Source organism: Miscanthus floridulus, chromosome 3 (genome assembly GCF_019320115.1).
Source record: "Miscanthus floridulus cultivar M001 chromosome 3, ASM1932011v1, whole genome shotgun sequence".
Classification (NCBI taxonomy): domain Eukaryota; kingdom Viridiplantae; phylum Streptophyta; class Magnoliopsida; order Poales; family Poaceae; genus Miscanthus; species Miscanthus floridulus.
In genome coordinates this window covers 129,530,295-129,539,351 of record NC_089582.1, presented here as the reverse complement: position 1 = coordinate 129,539,351, position 9,057 = coordinate 129,530,295, and the positions used below count along the sequence as shown (strand labels likewise).

Sequence of the window (9,057 nt, the reverse complement as noted above, 5' to 3'; positions counted from 1 at the left end):
AGTTTACAAATTACAAGACCTTTTCTGCATATGGAGAGCCATTCAACCTTCCAACTTCCAAGTCAGCAGTTGCATAGGCGCACACACCGTGATCATTCCTGGGAACATGAGTTCGTGTGACAGCTAGGACTCTGTTTTATTTGTCATCGAGGCAAGCAGGAGGCTAACAAGTCCAAGGGCCTGTTTAGTTCCATCCCAAAACGCTAAATTTTTCAAGATTCTCCGTCACATCGAATCTTTGGACGCATGCATGAAGTATTAAATATAAATAAAAAATAAAACTAATTACACAGTTTAGACGAAATCCACGAGACGAATCTTTTAAGTCTAATTAGACTATGATTGGACACTAATTACCAAATAACAACGAAAACGCTACCGTGCCCATTTTACCAAAAATTTTGGAACTAAACTGAGCCCAAGCCTAACGTCACGGTTCCTGTACGGCATGGCCGGGCCAACAAGCCCCAACCTAATAACGCCACGTTTCCTGTCCATGAGTGTCGAGTGAGTAATCCAAACTCCACCATGAAATACACGTTATGAAAACTTGATGGCTTCACGTGTGCAACTTCAATTCTTGCACATTATATCTCTGCAACTACTTTAGATGTTAACCCTTGGGCCTTGGCGAAAGACCCACCACAACTCTCTCTCTCTCTCTCTCTCTATATATATATATATATATATATATATATATATATATATATGTAACCATCATCAGAATTAAAGACACTATCTACGATAAATCTTCCGCTCACATCATCCATAGATACCGTGCATTAAATATAATAAATACTAAATTCCCCCCAAAATATTTGACACAGTTAAATTAGAGTATTTATTAAGTGCAACTTGTAGCCTTAATTCTTTATCAGGGTAGTTCCAGCTCCGAAACTATGAGATGGTTTTCATGCTTTACTAAGTTAAGTAGACAATACACATAAAAAGTTGCAATGGATGGTTTCTTTAAAATGATGCGAATCAGCGATTGCTTGGGTGTGTAGGTTGCCACTGAATAGACGATATGCAACATAAATATGGTGTAATATGTAATCTCGCACTTGTACCCTACTCCTTTGTAACTCATGCAAGAATGCCTTGCTGGGCCTTGGTCCTCCTCTACCGACTTGCTCGCAGGTAAAACTTCTCATCCAAGCGTTGAAGCCCTAGAAAAACTAAATTTTGTTCAATCAAATGTCTTTCTCTTATGTCATATATCAATCATGTGTTTTCCAGTTAGGTTGGATCTTATCAGTTAGAAGTACATTATGTGTTTGGTTTACAACCAAAACTTACCGCACTCAAGTTCTAGTGGCCTTGCCAAAAGTCTGGCTAACAAAAATGGTGTCGAACTTTTGGCTATCTTTGCACAGAAAATGAACTATAGCACGCCTAACTATGCGTGGCACGTTAAAAGGAGTGATGATTCGAACACTAGCTAACTTTAGGCATGTTAAGTTGTGGCAAGTCGTGACATGTTCTGGTCATCAACCAAACACGGCCAATATATATCTTCCCTTTGCACATAAGTAGTGTTCTAGTATAGGGATTATTGTAGTCACTGTTCAATCCAAATCTAAATTGTATATTGTTTTAGTTTTTCTCTCTATATATTATAGTATATATGGAACGTGGGGAGTATATATTTTTAGTAATACATAGGAGTAGACGACAGTAGGACTCTAGGTCCATCTCCTTGGCGTCACCTTTCGTTTTCGTCGCCATTAAAGGCATCGATGCACGATCACAATCGCCAGTCGGAAATCGGTCCCATCCGTCAACGTATCTTCATTCGAGCCACATTCTATTCCAACGGCTGCACAGAGGCCCGCCGCAACCACGCGCCGGGGCCGGGGACTGGCCCATCCTCCGGCCGCCGCGCTGATCGAGCTCACCGGAGCCGGAGCCCCGGCCGTCGGCCGCCCTTTCCGCGCTGGCCGCTTAAATTACTTCGACACGCAGCTCTCGCGATCTGCCTCAACTCGCTGCCACGCCACACACTCGAGCAAAACCGAAAGCAAAGCCACATGCTTAACCACGCTAATTAATTCACTCTCGCTCCCATCTCTCTGCATTAAAGGCACAGTCTTTCTCCCTCCACAGAGTGGAGTGGTTGGTGCTCTCCACAGTCTCAGGGGTGGCCGTGGTCTTGTCCTCTGCCAATAGGGCCGGGGCGGGGCACACCGCACACCGGGAAAGAGAGATGGTGGGGATGAAGCCAGGGGGAGGAGTGTTGCGTTTCTCCTCCATGGCCCCCTCTCCTCGGCTCCTCTTCCTGCTCCTCGCCCCGCTATGCTGTGTGGTGGCGGCGCAGACGACGGACACGCTGCGGCAGGGGCAGTCGCTGTCCGGGGCGGCGACGCTGGTGTCCTCGCCGGAGGGGGTGTTCGAGGCGGGCTTCTTCGCGCCGGACCCCCAGCAGCCCGCCCGCCAGTACCTCGGCATCTGGTACCACGGCATCTCGCCGCGGACCGTCGTCTGGGTCGCCAACCGCGTCGCGCCGGCCACCTCGGCCCTGCCGTCGCTCGCGCTCACCGCCACCGGCGAGCTCCGCGTCCTCGACGGCACGACGCCCAACGGCACTGCCGCCGCGCCGCTGCTCTGGTCCTCCAACACCTCCTCGCGCGCGGCCCCGCGGGGCGGCTACTCGGCGGTGCTCCAGGACACCGGCAGCCTCGAGGTGCGCAGCGAGGATGATGCGGTGCTCTGGGACAGCTTCTCGCACCCGACGGACACCATCCTGTCCGGGATGCGCATCACCTTGCAGACACCCGGGAGGGGCCCCAAGGAGCGGATGCTCTTCACGTCCTGGGCCAGCGAGACGGACCCTTCGCCGGGGCGATACGCGCTCGGCCTCGACCCGAACAACTCCGCTCAGGCCTACATCTGGAAAGATGGCAATGTTACCTACTGGAGGTCCGCTTCTTGCTTATCTCCTTGCTTCCCTGCTTACAAAGAAAAGCATCTTTCTTTTTTTACTGGCTATTTGGGCTCTTAGGAGATACTTGAACTTTTGGTAGTATCATCGTATGTTTTTTTCCCCTGATAGAAGAGGTTTTAAGGATTGGTATGCTAGTCCAAGCTTGATTTGGGCAACAACATTTACTAGTCCTTTGTAGCAAGTACTGTACTAATTGCTGGTTGTTGGTTTATTTCACCATCTGACTCTAGAAATTCTGAATTTGGGAGGGTATATCTTTCCTTGTGATTCATACGAGCAACCCAAGACTTTTCTTCAGGGAAAAAATGTGTTCAAATTCAGTAGTGCTCATTATGATTGGTTGGTGGTTGGTTGGACTTTTGCTGCTCAAGTGCTGATCCCCTGCTATGCACCAAGGCACCTTCAGCAATTGCCTCCGGGCGGCCATTCCTAGTTGGTAATGGGAAACTTTGAGGGTCTCCCTTTCATGGGTGATCACCTTCAGCTTGAAACTGTTGTTTTTACATGGTAGAGGGCCATTTGGATGATTCTCTGGAAAGAACAGAGTTATCTGAAGGTGAACTAGTATCCCTCTGTGAAGTCGGTAGTGCAAAATGTTTCCACAGTGCCTGCTTATGTGAACCCTGATACCTGTGTCTTGAATAGCCTAATGGATGTATAAGTGAATAATCAAATTAGATAGAATTCAATACTGGAAAATTTAGCTGCACAACAGAAACAAGCTAGGATGGGAAATGAAGTGGGCTGCCATCTTCTGTTGTGGGGGTGGAGATGTGAGGGTATGTATGACTCTATCCATCAGGCTCTAAAATCATGTTGCCCACAATTTACAAGCACCCATGCTTTCAGCTTTAATTGTAAGTTTGTGATAGGAGGTGTACCTGATGCATGAGTCTAGTATGCATGTTTGGGGGCCGTGTGTGAGTGTGTGTGCACGTGTATCTTCATTGTAATCAGTAATCACAGAACAAAAGAGAAGAGAAATGAAGTGGAATTTAGCCAGTGTTAATGGATAGCTTCTGGTAGCTGTGTAGCTACTCGAATAAAGGGTCTCAAAATAACAGGGAGCCCGATTTGAAAATGTTGAATATGTATAAATATATCTTTGCAAGATATGTAATAACTTGATCTGAATTCTTTTACAGGTCAGGACAGTGGAATGGGGTGAATTTTATAGGCATTCCATGGAGGCCACTCTACATGAGTGGGTTCACACCGGCAAATGATCCATTGTTAGGAAAATATTACACATATACTGCAACAAACACCTCTCTACAGAGGTTTGTTGTTCTGCCAAATGGCACAGACATCTGCTACATGGTTAAAAAATCTTCACAAGAATGGGAGACTGTCTGGTACCAACCATCAAATGAGTGTGAATACTATGCTACATGTGGTCCAAATTCGTTATGCACTGCGTTGCAAGATGGCAAGGCAAAATGCACCTGCCTAAAAGGTTTGTCCTCGACCAAAATTTTAGAGTGCTAATATCCTTTTTACAATGCAAGAAGTATGCCCTGCAGCCAAAATATCTTTTGCGGTTCCAAGCTTTGATGGTGTGGGAGATTAGAATTCCATTCTGAGCATGGTAATTGTATACCAATCCTGCAAAAACTCATTGCTCCTGCAAATTTCCAACACCAAAACATTAGTTCTTTCTCTTCCTCCATTCACTGAGGTTCTTATGTGGTGTCCAATGTATTGCAATATTCCAACTGTTTTAAGAGTCATCCATTTAAAAGGACCTAAATGCTCGTGCTTGAGTTTTTGTTTCCTAATTGTTCACACCAATTTAAAATACAAATAAACTTAGTCAGGATCCCTAACACAGGAAGACATGGAGTGCCATGTATGTTTCTTTTGACATCTTAATTCTTTTCTATACATGCTGACAAAATAAACATTAGCTATAGCCTGACTTCGAAATTTCATTTATTTCAATAGGTTTTCATCCGAAGTTGCAGGAGCAGTGGGATGCAGGAAATTGGAGTCAAGGTTGCATCAGGAGCCCACCTCTGGGTTGTGAGGCCAACCAGTCTGGGGATGGATTTCTTTCAATGGGAAACATAAAGTGGCCTGATTTCTCATATTGGGTATCTACAGTGTCAGATGAGACTGGTTGCAGAAGTGTCTGCCTGAACAACTGCTCATGCGGTGCTTATGTATACACGGCTACAACAGGGTGCCTTAGCCTGGGGTAACGAACTAATTGACATGCATGAGTTGCAAACTGGGACATATACTCTAAACCTGAAGCTTCCTGCTTCTGAGTTAAGTAAGTAATGACGATTATCTAAAAAATGGGTCAATCAGTTCACATTTCTATATTTACCACCTGTAAAACATTATGTTTATGCCAGTTCTGATGTCTCTTGATGAGCAGGAGTACATCACCCAATTTGGAAAATAGCCACGATAATATCAGCCATAGTGCTATTTGTTTTGGCTGCTTGTCTTCTTCTAGTGGTGGAAGCGTGGGAGAAATATTAAAGGTAAGATTCGACTGTACACATCATTCATGTGGAGAATCCTTGTGGACACTCACAAGTGTTCAACTGACTGTTTTAGGCAATAGTTGTGATTATACTGGAATGAGAATAAACCTACCGTTTCATTTTCACCAACACTATTAGAAACATTAGTGATTTCAAAAAACAAGCTAGTGATTAAGGTTTGGAGTCAAGCCATCTTCTTCATGGTTTTAAGTAACCATAATGATTCCATGAATTTTGTTATGTGATTGCTGTGGGAAAACATTGCCAACATGAGGTATTTGAGGTATTCTCTAGCCAAGGTCACATAAATCACAAATTTTTACTTATAAGTTCATTGAAAGTTGAAACTATCTTCCACTGATTGAACGATAAAAGTTTTACTCATTTCTGTCACCATAATGATCGCTAAAAAAGGTGTGAATAGACAGTTCAAAGTGAATTCTTAGCACAGCAGTATTTATAATGTTAATTGCCATTCTGGAGCAGATGCAGTGCACAGAAGTTGGAGATCAAGGCATTCATCTACCCGATCTCAGCAGAATAGTGCTATGCTGGACATCTCACAGTCGATTCGTTTTGATGATGATGTGGAGGATGGAAAAAGTTATGAACTCAAAGTGTACTCCCTGGACCGCATAAAAGCTGCTACAAGTAATTTTAGTGACTCTAACAAGCTTGGAGAAGGAGGATTCGGTCCTGTCTACATGGTATGTTACCTTTCACTACTGTGAATGGCGTTTGATGTACACAGGCTTTTATGTTAATACTTGGCTTAATGATAACGAACTACTGCAGGGAACATTTCCTGGGGGAGAAGAAGTAGCTGTCAAGAGGCTTTGTAGGAATTCAGGTCAAGGCCTTGAAGAATTCAAGAATGAGGTCATACTTAATTGCAAAGTTGCAGCACCGCAATCTTGTAAGACTACTGGGGTGCTGCATACAGAGAGAAGAGAAGATCTTAGTGTATGAGTACATGCCTAACAAAAGTCTAGATGCATTCCTCTTCAGTATGTGTCATCTCCACTTTCCGCGCATCTCATTTCCCAATCCGAACTGACAAATATGCTGATTGAATTCTGATCACTGTGGTTGAACAGATCCTGAAAAGCAAGGGCTTCTAGACTGGAAGAAACGGTTTGATATAATTGAAGGCATTGCTAGAGGGCTGCTATATCTCCACCGGGATTCGAGGTTGCGAGTTGTTCACCGTGATCTCAAAGGCCAGCAACATTCTCCTGGATGCAGGACATGAACCCCAAGATATCAGATTTTGGAATGGCAAGGATATTTGGAGGGGACCAAAACCAATTCAATACGAATCGGGTCGTCGGTACATTGTATGCACAATTCAATGGGCCATTAGGAACCACACCACGCTGCCACTTGGTTATGATACTGTTGAACTTTGTTTTGTAGTGGCTACATGTCTCCTGAATACGCAATGGAAGGCATTTTCTCAGTCAAGTCATGACGTCTACGGCTTTGGAGTCCTGATCTTGGAGATCATCACAGGAAAGAGGGCTGTGAGCTTCCACTGTCATGAGGACTCCTTGAATATCGCAGGATATGTAAGCACATTGCCTGTCCTATAACCATAGTTTGAGGGAACTCACCTGAACAAACAGGGTTCGCACTCATACTGTGTGGCTGCTTGATGTTTACTCAAAAACATTTTCAGGCATGGCGGCAATGGAACGAAGACAAGGCTGCGGAGCTGATCGATCCAGTGATAAGAGCATCATGCTCGGTTCGACAAGTCCTGAGATGCATCCACATTGCATTGCTCTGCGTGCAAGATCACGCCGATGAGCGACCTGACATCCCCACCGTCATCCTTATGTTGAGCAGCGATAGCGCGAACCTTCCTAACCCGAGGCCGCCTACCCTGATGCTTCGAGGCCGTGAGATCGAATCCAGCAAGTCGAGCGAGAAGGATCGGAGCCACTCCATTGGTACTGTGTCAATGACACAGCTGCATGGAAGATAGAGTATAGCACGAAAAATATACTGAAGTTGTGATGTCTCTCTTTCTTTGTTCTCCCTTTGTGATGTTGATAATTTGCCGTTTGCTGTAGATTAGTTTCCTTTTTTTTTCCCTTTTTATGACAGCGGCAGTGAATTTGTATGAAAATCACATTAGCGTCATACATGCGTAAAGTGGCAATTAATTTTGCAAAGTTTATATGGGATTTGTCAACCCATAGCATCCTAAGGCTGACCATCAGGAGATAAAATAGAAAACTTGGTATCATCTTAATTTGGTAACAAGTTTTTCTCTCCCTCCCCAGTCTGTTTCTGATAGCGAGTTGTCTGTTGTGGAACTAGTAGTCTGGCATGCCCTGTTTTGAAGCAAAGATGATGTATCCCATGACCGGAGTCTTGAGACCTAGTAAGGGCGACTCATGGCACGTGCATGTTGCTTGGTTTGGTTGCCTATGTCACCCTGAATTTAGACTTGAGTAGTGCAGTTTTTCCCCCTTTTTTTTGAGAATAGTTTTTTCCCATTTGGTTGTCCACTGAGTCACTGAGACACTTATGCAGGCTTTGCACGGTATTTAGAGCAACTCCAAGAGATGGGCTATTTGTACTGTCTAATCTAAATTTAGATATTTTGGTAAGATATAGAGGTCCAACCAGTCGTTCTATCCAGCGATCTAAAATAGCAAACGCTCTATCCCGTGCTCCTCGCTATCTAGAAATAGCACACCGCAGCGGCTTGCCATCCGCCTCCCCGGACCTATTCCCGCGTGGCGCCCGTGTCCTCCCACGTGCGTGGATCATTTTTCTCACGAGTTCCTGCCATGCACCCGCGCTCCAATAGCTCGCCACCATGCTGCTGGGAAACAAGATGATCTCACTCTGCACTTGATTTCGCGGAATCCGATCTCGCACCCCGTCGCGGCACTTGTGCTGCTACTGCTGCTGGGAACAAGCTGCTGCTGCCGCCCCCGCCGCACTTGATCTCGCCGGCCCCATCTCGACACTTTGTGCTGCTGCTGCCGCTATTATGGCAAAATTAATGGAGCTCGGTGGGGAAATGACGAGAAGCGAGGAGTAGAGATGGCAGCCGCTGGTAACTGAAAGGATAATGAGCGATCTAATCCGATGACGTGTAGTAGTTTTAAAAATAGAGAACCGAAAATTTAGACAGGCTGTTGGGTTACTCTAGTTTTTTTGTGGGTATTTTATTTTAGACAATGGCTAAATTATGGATTTTAGCATCTAATTTTACATGATCTCTTGGACTTGCTCTTATAGCAAGTCCAATGTAGCATTAACTCGCATGGCATATTTGTTTGTATTTCGTAGCATTTATACAGATTTAAACAAGTGGATCGACAAAAAATAAAAATATTTTCACCTCCCCAACCTCTACCGTAGAAACATAAAAGCTCGACTGAATACGACTGCATGTAATAAAACATAAACAACCAAACACAATTTACTTCTCTGGGTATTGGAATTTCATCTTAAACACAACAACTCTTTTTTCTGCTCTGAATACCGTTAATCTTGGGGTAGGGGTGGGCGGGTCGGTAAGGGTGAAAGTTTTTTTTTCGAAAATGCTACGTGCAGGGAGTCCATCCGTTCGGACGCCCCTTTGTGGGCCTGCATACC

At 44.8% G+C, this 9,057-nt stretch overlaps 1 pseudogene; it reads left to right on the top strand.

The window, feature by feature from the left end:
* The first annotated feature begins 2,101 nt into the window (after positions 1–2,101).
* On the top strand, positions 2,102–7,638 carry LOC136542436 (G-type lectin S-receptor-like serine/threonine-protein kinase B120; annotated as a pseudogene).
* Positions 7,639–9,057: the final 1,419 nt, after the last annotated feature.